This window comes from Parus major, chromosome 6, assembly GCF_001522545.3.
Source record: "Parus major isolate Abel chromosome 6, Parus_major1.1, whole genome shotgun sequence".
Taxonomy (NCBI): domain Eukaryota; kingdom Metazoa; phylum Chordata; class Aves; order Passeriformes; family Paridae; genus Parus; species Parus major.
The window spans coordinates 24,278,347-24,305,600 of record NC_031775.1 but is presented as its reverse complement, the minus strand read 5'-3'; the positions used below and the strand labels follow the sequence as shown (position 1 = coordinate 24,305,600).

General features: G+C 41.2%; 1 protein-coding gene across 3 annotated transcripts in view; it reads right to left on the bottom strand.

The window, feature by feature from the left end:
* ADD3 (adducin 3) overlaps positions 1 to 25,011 on the bottom strand; it is a 92,435-nt gene extending 67,424 nt beyond the window's left edge. The window contains exons 1-2 of one of the 3 annotated variants that reach the window (XM_015633274.3): positions 24,925 to 25,007; positions 14,458 to 14,601 (exon numbers count right to left, since the gene is read on the bottom strand). The gene's annotated coding sequence lies outside the window, so the exon portion shown is untranslated. Of the gene's footprint in view, positions 1 to 14,457; positions 14,602 to 24,924 lie in introns of all 3 variants that reach the window. The other 2 variants (XM_015633277.3, XM_015633275.3) reach the window with 2 other exon arrangements.
* Positions 25,012 to 27,254: the final 2,243 nt, after the last annotated feature.

The window sequence follows — 27,254 nt, the reverse complement described above, 5'->3', positions numbered from 1 at the left end:
AGTGTTCTCTCTGAGGACCTCAGTTTCCCTCATGAGCTCTAATGATGTCATACAATTTCACTTATCATTTCCTAGTGCTGCCTTTAAAAAAAAATCAAAAACCAGAAATTACTATTTTTCCCCTCAATTTTCACTGTCTTCACAAAAGCCCTTACAAACAGCATGAAAGTTCATGTATGATGGATTAGAAGTAATTGTACCAAAGTGTTTATTTAGACAGTAAAAGTGACAGCTTTGCAAATAAAATGAACTATTGCCAAACTAAGATCAGAGACAATTCTAAAAGGAACATAGACAAACATTTACTTTTAAACTTGTATCCATTTTAATGGCATTCCTCCCCCTGGCAGCAACTGCTGCATCTTGGCTCCTCCAGGACAGAGGAGCACGCAATTTTCTTTAAATTGTATTTTCATCAAACTATCTGTGCTGAGACCCCTCTCCCAACACTGCTGATCCAGTGTGCTGAGGAAACTTGAAGAAAAATCACAAAATGCAGAAGACAATAAACTACTTCAGACTGGTTTTACTTTCAACCACATGTCCTTAAACCTCACCTATTTTTTATTTCATCTGAGCTGCAGTATAAGTCTGCCCTTTAGTATTTTATAACCCTATTTTTCATGGAACATGATCTCTTTCGATCAAAGGTAGTCAACTATAGCTTATCATTAAAAGCTATTCTGCAGATTTACTCTGCTCCACTTGACATGCACCAGAAATCTGCATCAAGTTTAAATGAAAGCCAGATTGGTGCCTTAGTTACAGGGAAAATTAATGAAAGCAGTGAGCGATGCTCGACATTCAGCTAACTTTTTAACTAGGAACTGAAGAGCCCCAATGCTTTGTGATGTCTGACCCAAACATCTGACTAATTTCAAATATTAATTCAGTTTAATGAGCTAATTTAGTATATGTATAAGGGGAAAATGCCAACGTAGAACTACAGTGTAACATAAATTAGAAGACACAAGGAAGAAAAATACTTTTCTAGAGGGGTGTTTGCTTAAAGAGAACTACCTACTGTTGTTTATTTTCAAGCTGAACCTCTGAATTTAATTCAACAAAGTGACCCTTCAGAGGCATAATGACTTTTAATAATCATGTCAAGTATCTTCTCGTGTCTTCAGCAGCTCTTCTGGAATACCAAGGAGTAGAAGTTCAATTACAGATGTATGGTAGGCTGCACACCACAACCACAGTAAGCTCATTAGAGCAGGAAATGCACAGCAGTGAGGTAACAATGAAAGAAAAATGTAATGAATATGCTCATATGAAAAAATAACTACTGAAATAACTCACCCAAACACTATCACATTCTGCTTTCTTTCTTTTGTAGATGCCAGTTTCTAGAACAATTCAACATTGTGCCTTCACAGGTTTTTCTTCCTCATCTCCAAAACTCACCAAAGACCAGCAGTGCAAATAAACCTGGTTTGTCATTAAAAGCAGCTGAAGTGTTGTGAAGATGCAACATATCTCTGCTTTAGGGAAGCACAGCCAAATTACTTATCAGAAGCAAAACCCCAGGAGATCTGTTATCAGTTGAGCAATACTTTTGCTAAAAAAGACTTCCCCCTTCCATTTCAAGCTGTTCAAATTTTCCCCAAAATTCACACTATTTTTTTTCTTTTTAAAGACATGAACAATAAACATTTAGGCAATCCTGAACTTCCTTTTCTTGAGACACAAGATGAACGTTTCATGCAAACTACTAAAAATAAGTTTTACTTCCAGCAGTGACAACTGCTCACAGCTTAATCAAAGGAATAGCAATCACAGCCTAATGGGCCCTGTTCTCTAGAGCATCCAAGTTGAAAAATTATCAGTAGGAGAGTATCTGCTGCAAAGAAGAATCTGCCAAGAAGTGAGGATTAATATATTTGCACTTAGTCTGCCTCAATTTGATTTTACATGTTTCTAACAGAGAGAACAAGAAGTGACTTGATGCTCAGTCTGCAGCTATGGTATGAAATTAGTTTCTAAGGAAACAGGGCAGAATCCAAGGGACAAAATTTCTGTGTTTGTGCTGCTTCTGTAGCAAACAGCATCACCTGCAGAAGGCACATGAAGCAAAATTCCTCCAAACTGATTAAGGGATTGGATCTTTGGCATTGTGAACCAGCAATTTAACTGGCAGCCTCGCTGGTGAGGCACTCATCTGTTTGAGGCAGAGCACAGAGGGGTAAGCAGGATGTGCACCAGCTCCCAGCCGCTGCCAGCCTACTCCTCTCAACTGCAGTGCAGGAAGAGACACTAAAAATAATACAGCTGGCACTTAATATAGTTTACTCCTTCATGCGTGCAGGGGCTCTGCTGTGACTTTTAGAAAATCTGACTGCCCACATCTCGTGGTTCCTCTTTCAGAGGAAAAACAAATCTTTAACCAGTAAGGCAGAAAAATTTTCTGTCCAAGAACTCAAAGTGGGTCAGGTAAAAGGTGCTGATTTTCAAGAGAGGTTTCCACACCACGAATGCCAAGCAGGTTTCTCTGCAGTGATGAGCACTGGACTTTGGAGAGCAGCTCTCCAAGCTGATGGATGGGGCTGTTCTGGATGTTCTCCCCAGCTGGTGCTGCCCTCGACACACACGGATGCAGACAGGCGTGAAGGACACTCCACCAGGGAACTCCAGATGATCAGATCCTCCAGGCCAAAATAATCAGAATTCCTTGGAAAACTTAAAACTTCTGAGGTACGTGGTACACTTTGAAATGAAACATTCCTATCAACCAGCCACATAACCCACTGCTTAGCAACAGAGGTTGCACACGTGTGCCTGTCTGCAAGAGGGAAAACAATTCTTGTTATCCATCATTCTCACAACACAGCAACACAATTTCTCTCCGAGTACACACAGGATTTGTTGTTAGTTTTTTTAAATTATCCTAAATTCACATTTCAATATGAACCCAGGTGCTAACCTCTATATTCAATAAAAATTAGATCATGAATTGAAAATAACATGTTTCTGAAGGAATTTCAGTACAGGTGTTTGAGTAAGGCTAATTTCAACTTGAGAGGGAACTCTGCTTGGTTTGCTGTGTCGGTTCAGGCAGCAACAATTCTTTTTGCAGAGCTTTCCTTTTCAGAAGGAAAACATCAGTGCACCTCAAAACCTCAGTGTTAAGAGTCTACTTCTAAAACTGCTTGCCTGTAGGCCAGAGGTGAGAGCCCAGCCCTGAAATCCCAAGTACATTCCCACAGGCTGGGATATTATTTCCACTACGCTATTCCACTGCAGAAGACACATCAATACTCATCTCTATCCATAAATCAATGGACCCTATCTTAGGCACAAAAGCTTCAAAACAAATCCTTGTGACCAACCTCTCAAATTAATTATGCAAATGATGTATCAAAGTGCACAGATAATTTTTACTTCAAATTTTTAAAATCTGCATAGATACTCTGAAAGGAAAGAAAGTAAATGCCTAATTATACACATTGAATAATCCAGATAATGGCCTGTCACATGCATCACTCTGAATGCAAATCAGAACAATGGTTTTAGCTGTAAACACAATGTGGAAACATCAAGTAACTTTGGTCTCGTTTGGCAAAAACACACTACTTCCTTAAGACTACCTTCTGTAATCAGTGGGATATATATATATAAATATATATATATATATATAAAATAATGAAGCATTTTTTCCCTGTTGAACCTCAAAGCCCTTCCTCACAAAACATACTCTGTGAGTTATTCCAGGAGAGATGAATTGTATTTCTCCAAACAGAAGGATGCTGCCTCTTACTGCCCTGCTAGAAACACTAAAAGCAAAAATTACCTTGTTCAGTGCTTTGCATTCATTCAAGCAAAGTGTGATTGGTTTTGTATCCAAAATGTCCACAAAGTGTGGCTGTACTCAAAAGCTCCTATGCTGAGGAGCACATACCAGCTTAAGAGAGGGAGAAAGCCAAACCCAGAGCAAGCAACTAACTTCCTAATGAGTGCTGTGGGAATGAATCCTAGCATACACTCCATGTTTAAGAGGTAGGATTTTCTTCACTTCAGCCTACTTCTTCCTAACACAGCAAGTAAACCATGCAGAAATCAAGTGACCTACCAAAGGAAAGGCTAAAACTGAATAGATGAGAATGCCCTGGTTAGACATGCCAGGGAGGCAGTAGAAACCACTGCTGTCCTCATTGCCTGGTAGTAAAAAATTCCTTGGGCCACTGCCCACATGCTATTAAGACAAATTTCAGCAAATGTAAAACCTTATTTCATGACAATGTTATTAAAGGGAGATTAGGCTTTTAATGAGACAGTTCCACAGCTTAAGAAATTGAGGCTGGAAACTGAAAATAAGGAATTTCAGTGGCAACTATGGCTAACAGTGACTGCAAAGTGCAACAAGAAAGCTTGTCTGCTGTATGGTGCAGCATTCTCCTTTTCCCATTCTTCATTTCCCACCCGGGCTTTGCCTTCTAACACGTTTTGCCACTTACAGATAAAACACAAGATACTAAATTTCATGTTGTGGTTATATTAGTTTCAAGGTATGACGAAAATGTATGAAAGTAACAACACAGGAAAATAAATGCACGACTTTAAAACGTCACCTCTCAGTAGCTGCATTTCTAAGAAGATCCTCAGCTTAAGCTAAAGGCATTTATTGCACACACCTGGATCCCTTCAACAAAAATTACTTAAGGGAAGGGAACATGTGCTGATCAAACAGAACATTCCATTAAATGGTGATGCAAGACTACATGAGATACATGTTGAAGGCCAGCAGAATTAATCCATACCTAGGTCTAAAATAAAACAGTATTACAGAATTATAAGATTTCCTGAGTATGTGCACCTCAGCCAGCTTACACAAACCCTTACCTATCTCTGCAACTCACTTTTTTCCACTGCTGAAACTGCCAAACTCAAGGCAAAAAACAGCCACTTTTACAAGGCAGTCACACTGAGAACTTGTACATCAAACTCAGTTAGGAAAGTGAACAAAACTAGGACAGACACCTTCAACTTGAATTTGTTGAATGTTTTAGTGATTCAAGTCTAATAGTGAGGTTTTAGCTAAGCTTTTCTTTTTACTCTGTTATAGTAATATCTGGCAATCCAGACTCGGTTTCAAAACGTAAACAGGGACTTGTAACCTACTTAAACAGAAATCCTGTCCAGTGTAACATTTATTAAGACACCACTTAAAACACTGTCTCTATTCTCCTGGACATCAACTCATTCCTCATTTACTGTTCCATTCAACAAACTCCTGTTACTTGGTCCATTTCTGTTGGCAAAATGCACAAGTTTGTGTTTTGTAGGGAATCAAACATAACTATTTGACAAATACCTTAGGAACTGCAAGTTGCAATTATCAAAACATCTCATGAGCTTTCTCTAAAGTCTGCATCAGGCTATAGGCTTGCTAGCAAAGGGCAGTCATGCACACAAGTTTCCTGTTTTAATATTCCTCCTCCTCCTTTTTTAAGCAAGATTATTCTCATCCTTAGAAACAGGAAGTCATTAAGTTAAAAATGTTTATACTAAATGAAAACACACATATTGCCATGACTTCTACCCAGTGACTATTGGGTGGTCTCAATCTGAATCTACTGTCTGACCAGCAAGTGCTTCCCTTGGAGAAATTATCAAAGCATGGCCTCAGAGGCCAAGGGTTGGAAAGGTATAAAATATCAGCTACTATAATTACAGTTCAGGATTTTAAATTTTTTTTAGAAGCCTTTAATATACAAAATTCCCAAACATCTGTTTTCAGTAAGTATTTAAATAAATGTTTCTCCCAAACTATATCAGAAATTGGCTAGTGCTGTGTGTTTCTTGGGATGAGGTCAGCATGTGCATTAGTGCAGAGCCTTTGCTGCAGCAATTACCATGTTTATTTGTGACAAAATGTGTTTGAAGGGGGAAATCCACAGCCCATTGGCATGCTCCCCTGTAACCTTCAGAACCATGTCTGCAACTGCCTGTGATCAGTGCCTCCAACATGCCAATGTCTGCTCACACTCGTCTTATTCATAAACTCCTCATGTTTACTCTTCAATTTGACAAACATTTTTTAAAAAAAAAACCACTTCATTTTACTATTGTGATGATAATATTGATGGGCAGCCCACAAAGACTTCCCATGCACAGAACACCTGATTACAACTCTCCCCAAATGAAGAAAAAAATCTGTCACTTGCAATTTGAGTTTATTGTCAAACTTACTACGGTTTGCTTTTTATGGATATAAATTACACCTCAGGGAAAAAACAAATTCAGTCAATCAACACACATTTTCAATTGCTTTTTCAACACCACCTGTCCTTATTACAGGAAAATGGACTTCCTCCCAACCTCAATATTTTAATTATTAAATAATTGTAAGAAGTGAAGAATGCTTCTCAGAAGGGAGCTGCACAGCAGTTCCTCAGTGATCATGAGCACTTTCGGGAAACTTGAATGCTCTTCCAGCACACCCACTTGCTTCCTGTGAACAACCAGCATGCAGAATTATTTGGAAAGCTCTTCCAAAGTGCTGAGAACATGATTTCTGTGAATTTGATGCTCTATGAATCACCAAGAACAGAATATGAAGCCAAGAAACAGTAAAACAAGCACATGCACATACAACAAAATAAGAGCTGCTAAGACTAATAATACCAAAATATATCCTGAAAAAAGCAGGAAAAGGCCAACAGGAAGCTACACATTATGCCACTTCCACCTGAGACTCTTTACTTTTGTTTGGACCCACGGATCAATATGAATGTCAGGAATTAATAAAGCTAAGCAGTAGAGATCAGCTCTCCAGAGACCAGCCACATCTGCTCAGCAATGCCAAGCTGCCAGCTGGACAGAGTCCCAAAAGCCTTTAAAGGGTCATCATGCACAGCAAAAGCTTGTACTTGAGTAAAAACCTTTTAGCTTAGCAACTAAAAAGGTAATAGATATTCTGTTAATTACATTAAGTAATTATGTCATGTTTAGCTCTGTTAATTAGGGTACCTAATTTTAAAAGATCTAGCAGCCACAATATTTAATTTTCTGGTTTGTTTGGGTAATGCAAGAAATATCTATTCTAAACCACTGTCATTTTTTTGGCTGACTCAAAAAAGGAAGTTATGCTGCTAACAGAAAAGTTAATCAGTTGCAATGAAGAGTTAAATGAATTATTATTTGTTGAGTACTGCATATTCTAAGGAACTTTAGTGTATGAATAATCAGTTAAAAAATGCAAAATGAAAGACACCCTGGATCTCAGTCAAGATCATGAAGCACACAAGGATACTTTATCTGGGTACAAATTGTCAAAATGCTATTTCCTTGTGCACATTTGATAGGAGCCTGTTCAGGGAAGAAACAAACCCTGCAGCAGATGACATTTGCCTCCCTCCCCAGTATGTTCCTTACTGACACACAAGGTCTGGCAGGGTAGAGAAACTCCCATAGAGCTTTTGATACATGAAGCTATTTCTGAAATAACTGCTGGCCCACGTGGAAATTGCTCCTTCCAAATATCTCAGATTCAGGAGTACAGTACCCTCCATGCCCAGTTAAGCACGGCTCCATCTACAGCTTTTTCTACAGCTGCAGGTGGCTCAACTTTCATGTGACAAAGACACAGCTGCCACCTTTCAATACCTTGGCAGGCTCGTGCTGAGATCTGCTGTTTAGGATTCCAACAGCTGAAACCCCGCTGGGCAGCTCCCCCTGCTCCCAGGGCATCACAGCCCAACACTTATCCAATATTATCCAATACAGGATATCACACTGATGTTTGCAAGGTATTTCCAATTCTTATCTTTTGGCTTGTTTCCAGGCAGAACCCAAAAGGTGAGTCCAGGCTGGACCACTACAAGCCCCACAGTTTGTTTTGTAAGCAAAGAAGGCACTTCTAAGATCACAGTTAAGGCCAACCTGCTGAAATGAGTCTGAACAATTCATGTTCAGCACAGCAACTGCAGGGCTGTCTATTTTAACAAAAGCAAATCACTGCTCTCAAAATTTACTCATAGCAGTGGCCACTACCAGAGGGTTACTGCCAGTCCTAAAAGGCATTGTGTCTGTGAAGGTTTTCACTGCACAGTAACACTCCTTCTGACCCCATGCAATGCACCAGGAGCACTTCCAGCATCACAGTGCCACTACAGAGTGTGGGACATTCCCCATGAAGGCACCTGGAATTATTAGCCCCCATTCAATTAGCAAATTCAGCTATTAATTTTATATGCCTTTAAGTAGGGTTTATAAACCATACAACACAGTGCCCCAGACCAGCCATCTGGAAATGCAATGTCATCTGCTCACCTTGGTAATCTGCTGCAAGGTTTTTCAGCTGAAGATGTATTTCATCTTGTGGTGCTATATAAATAAACAAAGTATTATAAACAATCATTTTATCTGACCGGGGTTATGTCATATGGTTTGCTTTCCCTACGAAAGAAAACATGTACATAAAGTGCAACCAGATGTTGTTGGCAGAGAATCCATTTAATATGGACTCATTTCTAAAAACATGATTACAGATGTGGCCTACATCCTGAACCCAATGTTTGAGGAAAAATTCTCTCTATGTGAATCTCACCCATTTTCTATGTTTTCTCTAAGTCTCCTAACTCACAAAAAATGTTTCCTAGAACTGAAAAAGTTGCATGCCCTCCCCTTTCACAAATCCACCAAAAAATAATTCAAGCACAACCTTGTAAAGAAAGCCTGAGCATGCTACTGAGGAAACCCTGCTTTGTAGCAGCTTTATACCAGCTGTGAGAAGGCAACAATGCAGGTTACAACAAAGTCTAGACTGAGCTTCCTTCCTATCAACAGTACTCAGCTAGGACTGCACCTGACTTGTAATTTGATTTTCAAAGTGCAAAAATAGCTACTGCAGCTCTGCTTGCATAACTGTGGAAACTGTAGGCATGCTAAGCAATTATTTGTAGTGTTTTAAGTAAAAAAAATTAAAAGTCAACTGAAACATACCAAAGTTTCTGATGAATAATATCATCCTTGAAATCTCTTACAAATTCAGAGAGCTCTCAATAAGTCAATTAAAATATAAAATAAAGATTTAATTGGTGTACTACAGGATTGCTTAGGATATAAAAGGTTGTTTAATTCTGATAAAACCCTGAGCAACCACCTAAAAGAACAGAAACAACAGATAAGTCTTAAATTCAAAATCAGTAAAGTCTGAACAAGAACTCCATTCTTTCATACTTGTTAATTTATAAAATCCTATCTAGAGCCTCAAAAAAATTAGAATAAAGCTCAAACTCTTTTCAAAACAGGAAAGAAACAGTACAGAAAGACTGACTGCATCATTCCACATCTGAACCCAAGAGATTTTCACCATATTTGATATCCAAGTATTGAATTAATTAAGAACAGTGCTCTTAACAAATACACTCCTGAATTAGACCGGACAAGTTCATATGAATAGAGAATCCAATGCTTAAGAAAAACTCTCTATAATCATTACTCTCACTCTACAACTATGATCACATGAAGTTAAACTAGTAAACCCCCCAAATGTTCAGTGGTTACTGAGACTATTCCTTATTCAATATATTTATTGAAGGAATGAAAATACTTGAAAAGCTAGGTTAGTTAACTACCAGTGACATCACTGAGAACCAACAGTTGAAAAGAAAGCAAATCCTTTCCCCAAATTACCTTCTGATTAGACCTTTAAAAAATAAAACTAAGTAACTTTCAGAGGACAGCACCACTTAGGAGCACCTACATTTATTGGTAAAGCTCAGGTATTTGATTAATCTAGATTATCTTTTCCAAGCAAGGTATTAAAAAGGTCATATGAAATGATGAAAAAGTAAAAAAATAAAAATCAAAACAGGAAAGTCCTGCTTTCACCTAAGAAATTCTGTGTTAGATTATGTGAATGGAGCTGAAATTTGAAAATCCTCTCACAGCCAGCCAATTTCTAATCAAGAGGTACATAATTACTTGCTATGGAGGAAGGAAGATGGGACAACTGGAATTTTACACAACTATTTACAATGTCCCAAGCAACATTTAATAAGAGCTTTAAACATCTGTTCTGAAAATAGTTTTCAACAGGATTAAATATATATGGTTGTATAAACCCTGTCTTTAGTGGGGGAATGAGATTGATTTAAAGTGTGGTTAGACCTGGCGGCTTGTTCAGAGAGGAAGGCGAAGATGGATAAACAAACACTCTGAGACCAGAGGTGAGCAAAGCACTTGTTTCTGCTCCATGAGGAAAAGGTTCTTCCACTGAAAGAGGCTGCTGAAGTGTCCAACTCTTGAGTTCAGCTGTGCTCTGACCCAAGTGCTTCCAGCTACGTTGGTTTGTGGGGGTGATGCAGGTGAGAGACTGCCCACATGCAGTCCATCTGCAGGGTATCTAAAAATTACCTCCAAACTTCAACTGCTACAGCCTCACTCAAAAAGAGAGCCCTGATGTGTAGGTGCACTTACCCACTATTTATAACAGAAGCCTTGCTAGCAAAGCATTTTCTTTAAACAAAAGAAACCCCAGTTTGAGAAGTTTACCTATGGATAGGGGTAGGAGAAACAAATGAGGATGTGTATTTGTTTTTCTTCAGAGGGAAGACAAATAAATGGAATTGCTTGAGAACTGGACACATTAATAAATAAATGTCAAAACCTTCATTCATCTACTAGTTGCCAACTACTCCACATGAAGGTTTTAACTGTTGCCAAGATGGGTGAACATGAACAGCTGTCACATCAGCATGGGATAAAATATCTTAAAAGGGAAAAAATAACATACTGCAGCATTTACACAGCTCATGTTAAAAAGTTTGAAAAAACCCTAAAACCCCAGAGCCCAAATCTTCTCAGAGATTAAGCCAAAAAGCAGACAGAATATTTAAATATAACAGCAATCTGAATAATGAGCTGAGAATTAACAGAGTTGTTATCTGCACAGAGCTGAGAGGACCCAGAGATCCAGGCCCCTTGTACCAAGAATCTGCATGCAGGCAAAATAACCTGAGTGCTTTTCACTGCTCTGCTGGGGCACCTTAATTAGCCAGCCAAGCCCAACTTGAGCTTGCCTTGTTTTAAGGCTTCCGGCACCCTTTGCAAGTTCTCCAAACAGCAATTCAAAGCAGGAATGTGATTAAGGGGAAAGCCTCAGCTGGCCACAAATAGCGCTGTGAATGCCTCCTGCTCCCTCCAGGGCTGAGCCAAAGACAGAGCTGTGGCTCAAGAGAAAGTCTCAGTAGCTGTGGGTCGAAGTCCAGTGCAAACTCCTCCCCATAAGATGCTACAAGGAAATCACTGCATCTCACAGCCAAGACAGTTCTACTTTCTGCTTTTATAACCACCACCCCCCAACGAGGATCTATCAAATACACCGAAGAGAGCACTCTAATTAGAAAGCTGCACAACTGCACACTTTTGGTTGTTTGTGCTATTTCAGTTTACCACAAAGAACAAACAACGACAAGATCAGATCCTCTTACAGTAAATAATGTCACTCAGACCTCTCAGGAAACTTAATTTCACGCAACTGTAAGGTAAATAAATAATTTGAAGATATTACCTGCAACCTTTTATGTTTTTCACACTGAATTACACAACCTTGCAACCCTCAAAACCCACAGATTCCTGTAGATGAGTAAGTCTTTACAAAGCATCCATACTCGTGTCATCTCTGGTCAGAAGTAGACATTGCAATAAATTTCTAGACAGACAAATCCTACTTTTACAAATGCTTCAATAACTTAGGCACTTCAGGGTAGACTTTTTTCTTTCTTATGTAATGTCCATTGCTGGAATCCAGAGAACTATTTCTAAAATTTTATTCTTGAGGCAATATGTAGTTTTACTCCTTCTGTCAGCTTTCTTTCTTTCTTTCATGAAACAGAATCCTCCTGCATCACATATGGCATAAATAGACTAAAAACACTGTGTCCAATAAATTTGACCATAATGCACAGGGCTGATGCACTGCAAGTGCTAAACTCAAGTCACACACAGCTTTCTGCTCCATGATGAATCCAGTTTTCATCTTCCAAAGTGCTACATGCTAGGCCACTGTAAAGGGCTTTAATTTTTTACCATTTTTATTTCTAAGCCACTAAAGGTAGAAAATATGCAGGAATGGAAGGTAAAGCTAAGCTATTGAACCCTAATAAGAGAAAGAACATTAGGAAAGCTTCTCCTAGAATTCTATGAATAAAGAATTGAGTATGGTATATTGAAGAGCACATGCAGAAAGTGATGTGAAGAGGAAAGAGTTTTGTGTACTGGGTAGGATTCAACCACTGCACCCAATTTCACCAATGTGCAAAGATACAGAAGTTTTTGAGAATAAGCATGGGGAAAAATACCCTAAAGCATTCCAAAATAATTAAAAGAACATTTAAACAACAGCTACAGTTTCCACTTCAGCTTTACAGTAGTATCTATTAGTTTGTAAATGTCAAAACTAATACTATGTTTTTTCCTCCTCCTCTCTCCTTGAGGAGTATCTGCAGAAAACAGCAGTAGTGCACACTCTCTACCCCAAAAGACTAATGTTCTGGCATAGCAGAGGCCGTGAAAAACAGATTCAGCATCATTCCCCTTCTGGCAGTGCTCAACATGAGAAGGAGAGAAAGCTACTGGCATACCCTGCGTTCTTGCTTCACACTGTATTTCTGGATGAGAGTCATTTATTTATAGAATTTCACAGCAAATTTGCTTGTATTCTGAAGTGCATTATGATTATTTTATCCCTATTTTAACACATTACAGTTAATAACATTTTATAACTCTAGTAAAACACAAAATATACCAGTAATAGCTAAGGGAGTTGCAGAAAGTGAGAGGCAACAGAAATGAAGGTCAGGTACTCACTCTGCCAGAAAACAGCACTGCTTCTCACTAAGCATGAGCTCAATGCTTGGAATCAGTGCTCCAGAAAACCCAGGCACAGTCAGGTCTGTGACAGGCTTTAGTGATAGTCCTTTCAGTGAATCTGGATGTCTCCTGTTGGATTTACTGCTCTAATGGCATTTGAATCAAGGCAACTTCCTGAGTAAGCCAGAATTCAAAATAAATGCATGAAGATAGGATATAGTTATTAAGAGTACTGCCCAAATAATCTGCTATTGGTCTCTCAGATCCTTCAGGCACTCAAACTGCCTCAATTTTAAACTCTGCTTCAAGTAAAATGAATGAATGCCAATAAAAAAGTTTGATGGAAAATCCAACATCAGCCAAATCTGGCATTGTTTGTTTCAGTTATATGGAATCACTGTGTCCGGTCCTTGAATCCTCTTTATTATACCCTCATTTCCCCTGACTGAAGAAACCTCTGTAACAGAAAACCCTCAGGAGCCGTAATTTAACAAAGACAGCATCCAAACTTGATACAATGACCGTATGAATGAAGCCAGTAATCTGGGTATGGTTAGAGTAAAAAAAAAAAATAAAAATTTCCAGTGGACAAAATGAAAAACTGCATTTGATAATAAATCTTCTTTTTATGAGTAGGCTTAATACTCTTCCTCTTGATACAAGAATGTAATACTGTCTTCCTTGCCAAGAAACAAAAAAAGGACAGAAAACCCACACATGACAAGAACTGTAAAAAACAGAATAAACATCAGATACACAAAGTGTTTTCAAAAACTTCTCATTAATCAGACTTTTTAAGAGCATCAGTACTTTGCAAGAGAAAGGCAGCAGAAGTCAGAGATACACCAGGGCTAGGGCAAAATGAGACAATTGCACAGGAATTGCTAGAAAGCCCCTCCACACATTATACTATTACAAGAAAGCAACAGGCTACATGTGTGCAAGCATGGCAGTCACACACAGATCTGAGGCTGCAAGATGCCCACATCACCTTTTTACTATGAACATCAAACAGCTGAGAACCCAAAACTAACTAAATGAGTTAAATAAAACTAAATGAGGATGGTGTTTGTAGCCAAATCCAGGCACTGCTGTTTTGACAATGTGAACAAGAGCAAAAGTGCTGCTGTCCCTGTTTGTCCATTCAAAAGGTGCCCACTACAACAAGCTCTCTCTGAAGCTATTTGGCTACTCACTTTTAAAATTTTGGGGTTCTGTTTTGGTTTATCTAACACTGAAATGCTGCCAACAGAAACCAAGTTCACACTGGGGCAATACTGCAACAGGCAAAGCAATTTTCAGAAGCTCTTTCTGTTGAAGTCAGTATCAGGTCGTCCAACATGCTGACACAGCTAGAGCTGTTATTTTTAAACACAGCCATAGTCTATTTAACTAAAGCATCTTTACTCTGACTGAGCCAGTATTACTTTGATAAGACTCCTTAAGTCTCTACACTGAAGCCTGCATATCATATGAAACAGAGAACATGCAAACTTTGGAAGACAATTCATCACTACAGCTAGGAGAAGAAACAAAAAAGGAAAAGAGAGGTGCAGGAGAAAGCTGGGAGGACCTGGCACTGAAGACAATAAAGTGCTATCTGCAGGACAGCTATTCACACTGAGAACTTGTATCACTCACCCACTGGAACAATTTCAGTCAACTCCAACAGCAAAGAGCTTTCTGCTGTTAGGAACTCAGCATTACGCTTCTAAAACAATTCTTCTGCCAAGTTTGTTTCTAGCAACGCTAGGTTTTCTCACACATCATTTAACTGATGAGAACCTGGATGGAAGGAGAAGAGAGGCAGTGCCATTGTCAAAGAGGCTGCATGTAAGAGGCTGCAAGCTAGAATTACGCATTTTGGGCAGCTCGCTGAGATATGCTAAGCAACTTATTTGTATACATTTTCTTCAATGGAATTCTGAATTCTTTATATCTAAAGTTTATCTTGTAAACACATGCAGAAGTTCATTACAAGAACCAAGAGCAGCCCCACCCTTCCCTCTCACCAAGGAAAGAATTTGTTCTATACATATAGACAGTGTAGCCTACTTGATGTAATAAAGTTCTCCTACGGTCGTATTTAGCCTCCACTTCTTACACATAACTTATGAAATAAAGGAAAAATAAGAGAAGCAAAGGTACACACTACTCAATAGTGCAGCCCTTTGAATTTTACTGTAGAAAATTTAATTGTGCATCGTGTGCTATGCATGGATCCTGCAGGTTCTGGAGACAAGGGAAGGCTGCTGGGGAAAGCAACAAGTACCCAAGACCAGCACACCCCACAGGACTGGCAGCCACACAGAGCTGGGATATAGGAGCCACACAACCTAGCATGCTGAGATTATTTTAATTAAAATATTTCTGAAAATACGTCATTTTCCCAAAACATTGCATTTCTGAATCTCCCTTTAAACACAACTGTTCCCCCTCAGATTCTGAGAGCCCTGGGAGGGTAAGTGGGAACCTCACAATCTGGGGGCTGCTACCTTGTATTATAAAGCCTAGAGAAATGATCTGATCATTCTTCCTGTCCTACCAGTCAGTCCCCTTGCCAAAGACTCAGCTTAGGACACCTTCCAGGTCCAGTTTTCATTGCCTCCCAGCACTGCAGGCAGAGCTATCAGCACACAAGGGTCAAGGGGCTGGAGTCTGCCTGAGCCTGGCACTGACAGTGCCCCAACTTCTCATCCCCCCTTTTCCTGCTTCTCCCCACTGCCTTCAACACCTTGTGCACACCCTAGTGCTCACTCAACCCTCTCTTGAGTTAATTCAACTTATTAAAGAGAGTCAATGCAATCAAAGGGGGAGAGGAGCTTTTCTGTGGCAATTCACAGTGAATTGCACAAGTTCAGCAAGCGGCAGGCCTTACCCAAGAGAGGATGAGGCAGGACCACAGGGCCAGGAGGGAAGAGCAGGATATCCCCTTTAGCTTGGCTGTAATGTACAACCCAAATATTTCAATCGGATGGAAATCAGTCCAAGGGAGGAGTGACAGCATTAAAGAGGTGATTATATTTATTGGAACGGTGACATGCAGACTTCTTATTTGACAGGGCTCTTAAACAGGATTACAGGGCTTTAATTTGGTTCTTTAAATTGGTTTTGGAGAGAGAGAGAGAAAAACACAAAAAGAACTTTGGAGAGAGGGTGGAATAACCTTGGAGGGAGCACACTACATTATGCCATGTCAACGATAATAGCTTCCCTAGCACAAATATATGCTCATGCACATTCTCCAAGTTAACTAATAAACAGAAGAGCCATAAAAAAAATTAATTACTTACACTATGCATTTGTACACTGCAACCAGTAATTTTGTAGCTTTAGTTCCATCTTTCAAGTATCAATTATATTGACAAGGAACAGTGGCAGCAGTGTAGTCACAAAAAGAGTAAACAAATGACCTTTATCTGACTTTATGAAAGTAATAAAGGATAGACTTTTTTTTTTTTTTTTTTTTTTACTTACTTCAAAGAGAGTTTTATAGCTAGCTACCAGCAGGGTGTGGACTGAAGCTAAAAACTTTGAAATGGGTCCCTGTGAAATCTGAAACCAAAATACAGCAGAGGTCACCTCTCTGTGAAGAACCGCCTTGTCTGTATGTATACTATAAGCAAAGCTCTGTTAGCTCAGCCTCGGTAATAATGTAATTCAACTTAGCCCCTGGGAATAGCAACAACATCAGGTTTCTACTACAAAGATAAATTTACTGCACACAATATCTGTTACTATATATTTGCAGCATGTTTGATAGTAGCCAGACACTAGTGTTACATGGTATACCTCAAGCTATTTTCTCTTGTTAAAAGCTAACCCAGGCTATAAATAAATTTTTATTCTTACTCTCACCATTAGCCAATTCTTTTTAATCAACATTGCACGTACATTAGTTTTATGCAATATACTAGCTAATATTAATAGGGAAGGAAGCAATACATCTGGGCATTTTTTGTTGTTTGTTTGGTTTTGTTTTTCCCATAAAGGGGAGAATTTCAACCCTTTTTAACAAGGAAACTGATTATTTTCCCAGTGGAGAGATAGAATCTCCTAAGACAAGTATTGGGACAATAAGACTAATGTACTTTGGTCTGTCTTGTGGGTTCCTGTGAAACAGTTCACAGACCCAAAGTTGGTGACAAGTGCCATACAGCACTCAAGGTTCTTGGAAAGGTTCTTGTTGCCCATATCACACACTGCTCTGCTGATACATCTGGCTAGGCTGTCTGTTCTTCCAGCTCTAGGAAAGGACCAGGCAGATGAAGCTGCTGGCATTGAAAGCACTGGAGGAGCCTGGGCTGCTGCTGGTTCTGCCTGTGGAGCAGAGCGCTCCTACCTCCTGTCTCTGCTCAGAGCCCTCCTTCCCTTCTCCCCCCAGGTCTGTTGTGTGTGTTTGCCCAATCTCCCCTCAGATGGAAATCTCCACATCTAAGAAAGGATTTCCCAAAGCACTGGACTGAAATGTTGACCACCCTTGCTGGACGGTGCCTCTCTTGTACAGAACAAATAACCACACTGAACCGTCTCTATCGGCCACTTTGGGTCCATTGTTTGAGAGACAGTACCTCGATTCAGGTAATGGAGACTTTCAGCCTTAAGATTCTTTGAAGGACACAGGATCCCACCAGGCAGTACATTAAGTGCCACCTGATTTGATTAGAAGCAGTGACTTGCAATAAGACACTCATGTTAGGCATGGTAAGGAAAAAGAACACTTTCTGCTGACCTGACAGCAAAAGCTTCCATTTTGAATGGTGTGGGGCTTGAGAAGAACTAAACAATCTTTGAAATCCAGCCTTTAACCAGGAGCTGTCTTAGGACGTGTTAAAATGAGGGGCACTGATCTCACTGGTCTTTAAAAACACTGAAGTTTAAGCAAACACACAAAGAGCATAACGTATATGCAACAGCCCTTTAAAGAGGAAGAAGTATTTCAGCTTCTCCCCAAGTTCTTGGCTCACAGGAAAACATCTGATGTAAAAAGGGAACCAACCCAATCTGCCCCTCCGCCACCTCAGGGCAAATTATCCAGGCACCTATAAAAATCCCTCCTGATGCTTTAGAGCTTAAATGTTTTATATAGTTAAAGTGAGTTGTCTTGAGTTCACATGCTTTATGTTATTTGATATGTTTTAACTAGGAAGCTACCTGGATTCATTTCAAGATTTTTTTTTTTTTTTCCTTTAACTAACCTGTTTTTGAGAACAGACTCTCTCATGCTAGCACTACACAGATGTATTCAATCTCTCTGCATGCTACAGAAGTATTTAAACAGAGTTTGAAACAGAGTAAGAAAATGGAGAGGGGAACCAGACTGCAAAACCACTTGGTTTGGTTTCTGCTTTTGTATTGGGTTAATTTATTTTGAAACACCATAAATTTCAATGTATTTGCAAGTTCTTCTGTATTTTTTTTTTCTGCTCCATACCAGAACCATGACTTTGATCAGGTTGATAAGGAACAAAACAAACACCTAAAGAGGTCTTTGCTGGTTACAGACATAGTTGGCTTTACAAAACATTGTACTAGCCATTATTAAAACATGCATCACAAGTCCTTTTTTCTTCTTGAGATGCTCAGGATTAAATCTTTGCAATAAAAATATTTATGAAAATTTGACTGAGAGATCTACTTTGGACAGTTTGTCTTAGAAGATGGAGTTTTTTGTTCCAAATCATGCACACACACAGAGGTATCTGCCAAGCTCTCCAACTGTGTCACTCCAGTCCTTAAGCCATTTAACACAGAACATGCACGTGTCCTTTGAATGCCAAGTCAGCTACGTGTCAAAGACAAACAGCTCTGCACAGCCAACCCATTCCAATCAGCACATCAGGAAGAAATCTCATTTGTATTCAGTATTATGCCCACTGATGGGAATCAGGAAAAAATTTAAGAAAAAATAGAATTAACACATACCCACAAATGCTTTTGCAACTTCAGTAACTTTAGGAATAACGAAGTTACACAGACTTTGGCCTGAAAATACAGTTTGCACTAGGAGGGAACACCTTCTATTTAGTAGGTGAATTAAAGACCATGAACATCTTCACCTTCTGCCCTGATGGCTATGTCCAAAACCATTTGAGTTACCACAAAAGTTTTGCCTTTGCCTATGTTTTTAGGCATATTTAGGCGTTTAAAAACAGTTGCAATTGAAAGCCAGAAATTGTACAGATTAACTGTGAATGCTATAAAGACAATTATCCCTTAACCAGGTATTTAGTGGAAAGCTTCATCTGCAATCAAGATCTGAAACAGGATGATGGGCTTGTTGTGGGTATTATCACAATTTAAATACAATAACAGAAATAGATATTGAAGGAGGTATTCATTTATTATTGTAGTAATGCTATATCAGGAGAGCTACATTGGCTAATGTAGCATAGGAATGCCAGGTATTAATTTTATATACAGGTTCTTACACCCTAAATCTCAGCACCTCCAAAGAACTGTAATACAAGGAACTGTAATACAGCTTGATTGAAAACTATCATTTGAGAACACTTGATCTGACCCTCCACAGGGTACACCTCCAAATACAGTTTGTATGTTCCAAGAAAAAAATTTTAGGTTAGGTTTTGGTTTAGGATACACAGCAAATACAGTATGTTGCCTGGTGTGTAGCAATAATTTAAATAATACTGAAAGGCAGCTTGCTTAAATTGTGTTTTACTCCTGTTTTGACCAGGAGCCCGGAGAAATTGTTATACAATTCATTAACACTCCTAAAAATGGTTGTGTATCTGAGTCAGGAAAAAACAAAGGTACTTGTGAGGTCAGTACTTTTGAGTTATTGTATTCAGCTCTAGACCGAATGAGCTGGATTCACTGCCTAGTATTGTCCACTGTTTCCATCCCAAAATTCTATTTTCAATTTCACTTCATTTTGCATATGTTAGGTGGAAGGTTGCTTCTGCTAAGTGTCTGATAGATCTGGAGCACCTGAGCCAAAACACTTCTCTCTTTCTGACATCAGGACTCCGAAGTATACTTTCCAATGCCATAATTTAATTCTTAAATTAAGGATATTTTCTTTGGAAAGCACTACCAAGCTTTCAAATACTTGACTTTGTGGCCTTAGTGATGCTCTTTATAAATACAGAGGTTTTTTGTATATACATCCATAAAAACTAAAACATCATACGGGTTGTTAAGACAGTACTGGGATACTGGATTATATGAAATGACTTACATTAATACCAGCAATCTCTCTGAACCCAGCCAATTTATAATTTACATTGCTCTAGAAACTATTTATTAGAATCACGCAGACAGCTTCAGTACCAAACTGCTCCCACAACATTCTGCCAAGACTTCTAGAGCTGTAACCAAAAAAAAAAAAAATAAAAAAAAAATAAAAGCTCGTCTGCATTGATGGTGGGGGAGATATAATAATATAATATATATTTTAAATTATATTTTTTTCTTTGTTTTGACTGTACTGAACAGTCAAGCAAGCTTTACCCATCAAGTAAGCTTTCCTATTCTGCACTCTATTTACCATCAGGACATGTGCAGGTTGGGTGGTAAGCACACTCCTTCCAGGACTGACATTTACTGTACATTTGCAACCAGAATATGCAGGTCCATGTGGCCTCTAACCTATGTTGTGTTTAGTGTAATAGCAATGGATGATATGCAGGGGGATATTTGTTTTCTGCAAGAAAAGTCAAACAAAAGGGAAACAACAAAACTCCCGTATCATTTAACACTTGAATATATGCATTCATATTAAAAAAAAATAAAAAAGAAAAAGAAAAAGCTTGAGATCAGTTACTACAGGTATAGATGAAGACAACAAGCAGAGACTTTCAAAGCAATCCAGTGAATCCTCTTGGTCTGGCCAACACAGCACAGCTGTTGGCTGAAGTTGTGCCAGTAACACCAGGTACTCGTTCAGGGCAGCAGCACTAGGAACAGCAGGACTGTTCAGTGCTGCTCAGGACTGCCACGTACTTCAGCTGGAGAAGTAACTCCAGGAGATTCCAGCTGCACAAGGGAGAAGGGATTTACCAGCTGTTAGCTGCTGTGGGTCAAGGAATGCTACAAAGCAAGCCCCAGCTCCCACACCAGCCGGTGATTTACGGGATCTTCACCTCAGCCTGCTGACTCACAGGACAACTGTGAGCCTCCTGCTTTGATGTCACTTGGATTTTAACAGTTAGACAATACAAGGCAAGAAAAGAGTTTCTTCCTAGCCAAGACCACAACAGTTTAAGAGACGAGAACAATGAATGAGGCTATTAGAATATTTCCCTAATTAGCACTTTGTAACAGCTGATTGCATCCTTGTCAAGCAGAATTGACTTTACTACCATAAGACACAAACTGTGTTTAACATTCTCCCAGAGTCCTAGATAAACAGATACCTACATCACATTCACCAGACTAGAAAGATCCAGGGGGGAATAAAACACTGGGAGCCATCACCCTCCTACTGAGGTCTGATACTCTCAAGCCTTCTCTCACTATCCAAATTCTCAATGAATCTGTAGAAAATCTCGACTTTTAAGCAGTCAACATTTTCCAGTTTACTCTACAGTTTTGAACTGCCATCCCTCTGCCACCAGCCCAGATTAAGAGCATGCCATAACTGAACATACTTTCTTATCTAACCAATTAGGAGTTGTTTCTCTTAACTAATAATCTGGACCATAAACTATCTGCAAAAAAGCCAGATACTTGCTAGGATATCTTTAAATTAAATCCTTCAAAATCCCATTTGTGATGATGTACAATGGTGTGTTATCTTGAATACAGAAAAGAAACAGGAGTGTTTTCCCACATGTCAAGTGACTCAGAATTAGTATAGAAGCAGAGTAGACTCTGTGGGCAAACAGAACTAATATTAACAAACGATGAGTAACTTACTGCTTGTTCCCTAAGGGTCAAGTAGCTTTTATTCATCTTCATCTGACAAAAAACACTACACAAAAGACAACTAAACCCCAAGAATCCTACCAGAAGCCACACCACCATCTACTACCATCTCTCATATGGCAACAGGCATTTCAAAACATAGCTTGAAGAAAAGCCTGTGATGTAACGGGAAGCAATGCTATTAAAAAATATAAGATTGCATTCTTCCAAGTCAATACCAAAACAATGACAGACTCAGTTTTTGAAACTGCAGCACTATGAAAATGCAAAATTGATTTACAAGGGAAATAATAGCCAGAGGTTACTATGGCTGCTAAAGTTACAGGATATTTTTAAAATAAACTAAAATTCATATCCAATTTTAAAAAAGCTAGCAAAAAAAGCAGTTTTATGTACCATCTCAAAGTGAAACAAGTTATTCTTCTAAATTATTTTTTTAAAAGCATCATCATTCTAGAACCATCCACAGTGCATCAAGGACAGTGCTGCAGTTTTAACTGGCAATGATGATTTTAACAAGGGAAAATCTAGCAGCCTTTTGCCTTCTTCCAGTTCAGCTCTTGATCCATAACACATTCCCCTTACAAAAAAAGCCAAACTAATGCTGGCCTTTCTTAAAACAGTCTTAATTTCTCATCTCTTACATGTTAATTTCCCACAATTTTCACAGCGAATAGAGTCTTATGCCAGGTCATTTGGCCTGTAACAAGTGGAGCTGAACAAAAGCAGGCGGCCCCCGCGTGCAATGTCACCTCTAACATCACATGCAACAGGGACTGTTCCAGCACAGTTACACTGAGCCCAGCTGGGTTCAGCCAGCCCTGTCCAACAGCTCATTTCATAACCAGCAAAGGGTTGCCACAAGGGCTGCAGTACACCTTGCTGGCCAAGGCAGTGAAACTGCCCCATTCCCCCAGACTGCTCCAGCCCAACCACCCCACAAGCACTGCAAAGCCTGGGGCATCAGAGGCATCACCTGGACCTTCTCTTTGGGTTCAGTGATTATGGTGTACATGACAGCCTGAATATACCACCCTAAAATCACCTTTCCCTTAAATAATGTCAGCTGCCTCAATCCTCAGGCAAGAGTCAAGGATAATGACTGATTTAACCAAGAGACCATTAAATCCCCAGATATCCTAAAGCATAGCAGCACTCCATCTATTGGTCAGGAATTAAGGACGTGCTTAATCATCATCATCGTGCACTAACCTCTATCATTAAACACCCAACCCCTAAGCAGCCCACCCCTTCCTGCCTGGGACTTCAGCAAAAATTAAACACAAGTAATAATATCTTCTGAGAAATAATGCAACCAACACTAAAAAGCGTTAACCTGACAACATCCGATGTTAAAACTGGTATATTCTATTAGTCACACAATTATAATTTTGTTTCATTGAGAAATGCATGCGCTTCTTACTCAAATCAGCATTGAGGAGCTTGTCTGATAACAGCCAAAGAGCTATTCTGTTCCCTGGGATGGCACTTTCTCTCCCTGTGAGTACTGGATGCCACCAAGGAGGTTTGTACAATTTGTTCACACACAGCTTCCAGCCAGCAAGGCCACTGAAGTGACCGGGTGTGCAGTCCTGAGAACTCCCTGGTACAAGGCAAACCCTGGCAGGGAGGCAAAAAGGAGTCTTTCACAGCAGAACTGCTGTCAGAGTAGGCACGTGCTGAACCTGCCTCATCTTGCACTGCTCCCCTCAAAGGCCACCAGCATCCCTTCCCAGCAGATCACACACAGCCATACCTCTGCCACACCTGTGCTTCACTCCTGTCATCAGCAACTGGACCAGAAGGTAAGCGAGACAGCCTGAAGCTGCCTCAGGCACACCAAAGCGCTCTTTGAAAGGCTAAGGTTACATTTGTCAGCCTCATTCCTCTGGTACCAAAGCTCATTTAAGCAGCAACTTCTCCCACACAATTCAGTAATTCCATACATTCATGCTTTTATAACCCTTGGCCATTCATTTTTTTTTTGTCCGGATATTCATTGCCATTGATTTTATCTATTTGTTTTTTTAAACTTAACTCCTCCACATATTGGAACCATGCAGATGAAGCACATGCCTACACATTTTCCCTCCACTTGGTATCTCATCACTACCCTCCAGACACGGGTCGAGGACATGTGAATGAAAACCAGCAGATTCAGGCTCAACCTGCTGTAACATAATGATGCTGAGAAGACAGAGACAACACACCTCCACGACCGGGCTGCTGCTTTTGAGGCATGTTCTACCCTCCACACAGAGCCACTTCAAGGTTTCCCTGCCAAAATCCCATCGTTCAGCCATGCAGACACTGCCTGCCCTGAAGTCTGAAGCGAACACTGACTGATAACTCCGCTCTGAATTCCTAAATAAGCTTTTTAATGCGAAATGGAAACTGACCAACACCGAGGAACAAACTCTCAAAAGGCCCATCGTAAATCCTCATTTCAAACGGCTCGTTTCTGGAGCCTAAAGTTCAAGGCAGCAATCTTGAATTTCCTCCTCGCTCAGACAAGCAGAGAGCGGAGATAACTCCAAACTGCGCACAGAGCAGGGGGCCGGGTGGGCACGGCGAGCCCGCAGCAGCGAGCGGCGCCGGGCTGATGCTGGTCACGCCGGTGGCTCCGCGCTGCCGTGACCGGAATGCCTGAGCCGGCACCGGGAGGCGCAACCCCGGGCTCCCCGCACCGCGACCCACGGCGAAGGTGGAGCTGCGCGCCACTACGAAACCCGCAAATAACGCAGATTTTAAGAAGTTTTCCGAGACGCGTAGCGAGTCCGGAGCCTTGCGGTGGAGCAAGGACAGAGCGTAGTTACAACAATTACTCCCGAGGTTTTATTTGATTAGCGGAGTTTCGGAGCGGAGGCGCATTATTTAAAGCCCCGTCCTCCTCCTCAGCCCAGCGCCGAGGCAGAACGACAGCACTGCAGCATCTCCCCCGGCGGAGAGCTGGCGTAGACCCACGGGCAAGTTCCCCGCCGGCCCCGCTGCCCCCGCACCGCCCCATCCCGCCGCCGGCCGCGGCCCCGCGCTCCCCCCGCAGCCCCGGGGCGGCCGCGGCAGCGCGGGGAGCGCTCGGGGCCTCGGGCCGCCGCCCCCCTTCCCTTCCCTTCCCCGGCCGCGGCTCCGGGGCGGCCCCGGCCCCTCGTTCGGCGGGAAGGGAGATCCCCCGCTCCCCCGCCGTCCCCCTCCCGGTGCCCGCAGCCCGGGCAGCGTTACCTCAGCGGGCCCGCGCCTTTGTGCTGCAGTCCATCCCCGCGGCCGGCGGCGGGAGCGCCAGCACCACCGCGGGAGCGGGCGGGGAAAGGGGCGGTGCACTATGTGGCAGGAAGGGACACCTGGGCTCCTCCTCCCGCGCCTGCCCGCCCGCCGTGGATCACTATCTGGCAGCGCCCGGGGTTCGCCCGCCGCCCTTCCTCGGCCGCCCCTCGGCCAAGTTGGAATTACGGCCGCCTTCCTTCGCCCTTCCACGGCTTCCAACTTGGCCGAGGGGCGGCGGCACCGCCAGTCTCCTCCGCCCCGGCTGCCCTCCATTGTTGTGGGCCGCCCCGCGCCCCGGCTGTACCTGCAGTGCGGGGCTGGAGCATCGATCCCCGAGGGGATCCGTGATGCTGGAGGGACTCCACGGGATACAGGGATACAGGGAGCTGCGTGCGGGAAAAATGAATAAAGAGCCCACGCCCCCCAAACAAACCACAACAACAAAACCCTGGGTTGGAAGTGAAATTCTGAGAAATTCAAACAGTTGTCGGGGCTGAAAGGCGGCAGACGGCTCCTCCAGATGGCTCGTGCTGCTCAGGAGAAAGCTTTTCTGCCGAGAGCAGCCCCGGCTAAAAAAAGCTGCACAAAATGCTAAAGTCATCTTGGCAAACCCTGTCCTTTCTTTCTTTCATTTTTTTCCCCCCTCCCTGTTTTTTGTTTTCTTGGCTTTCTGTAGTTCCGTTTTGCAGCTGAAATCATCCCTGTGTTGGTTCCCCACCCAAAGTTACTTGGTTTCTCAGTCTCAGGGCTGGTGTTGTTACATCTGAGCGGTTCTGAACAGACAGACGTTTGAAGTCACAAAAGCACTGGGTGATAGTTCTCCTTTTATGCAAAAAAAACACAACAAACCAAACACAACAACAAAAACCAAAAAAAACACCAAAAAACCTCTGTATTTTATTTATGTTTTTAAATATTTCTAAGATGCAGAAATCCTCAAATCCAACAGGTCCTCATGATCCAGGCTAGGAATGAATTACAAGCAGGCTCAAGTAGAAACTTTGTAAAATATGCTTGAAAATCTTAGAAGGTCCCTTTGAAATCAGCCCTGCTGCTTACAGGTGTAAAATTACACACATTAACTAACTCCATGTAGGTTCAGGGACAAAACCTTTTAATTCTGGGTACTGCTCACTTTTAAAGAGCTCCTGGAGGACTGTGGTCATGGGGAAAGCAGCAGAGCTGGAGCAGGGTAGGATGAAGACCCTGTGTGCCAGGACCCTCTTCTGATGGGGTGACCAGAGAGGCTCCAGACCTGGCAGGATGCTGTCACCACATCAGTGCTGGAGCTACAAGACCTTCACAGAAAAGTGAGCAAGGGCCCTTGGGAGCTAGAGAGGTTCTTGGAAAAAAATGTGTCTGAGGCACCAAACTGCCCAGCCACAGAAAACTTGATTTGAGTAGGGAGAGGATGCAGAACTTGTTTTAACTTTGCAAATGTGTATAGCACTGTGCATAGCACTGAGGTGGCTCCACCTGACCACACCAGTGCCATGGGAAGCTGCAGGTACCAGCCACTAATTAGGGGATGAGGTGGTATAGCATCTGTTATTTGATACAGGACTTTTAACTATCTGGTTGGAAATCTAAACTTACCTTGGGCACAGGAAGAATATATAACTACGTGTGGAGTGTGCTGTGAAGGTTGAAGCAATTGGCTTTCTCCAATTTGCCTATTAATTCAGTTTAACACTCATGGAATTAGTTGGACTGTTCCATCCATGTTCATCCCCTCATTTTTATTTCCTTTTGGAAAAAAATTTACAGCTGTATCATGTTTTAATAAACTTTGAACCTGAAAAGGCCAAGAAATTACAAACTTTAGGTGTGGTTTTGAAAGTGAGGGTGATACTGGAATGCTTTTGGTGGATTGGGATTTGCCTTGAATTCTGAGCTCTGGCCCAGACAACTGCTACGCTAGAGAGGGTGCTGGCACATGAGGGATTGAATAGGAACTGGCCACACACAGATTTCAGCTGTAAACCAGAAAAGAGTTGTTAACCATTAGAGCAATCAAATACTGCCTTTTCCAGGGGAGGTATTTGGAATGGAAAAAAATCTCACTGCTTTTGAGTTGTAGTTTATTAAAGTCATTATACAATGCATTGTCTGCAGCAGCAGGGGACAGACTTGATGTCTCAGGAGGTTGATTTGAGTGCTAAGGTGCTGCGTGACATTGATCACACACCCTGATATTTGAATTTCAGAGGCAGCAGTTGCTTATCCCAGCAGATGCCTTTCAGGTTTATTGTAGGGTGAGTTTTCCTCTCCTGGGCATGTAGATGAGT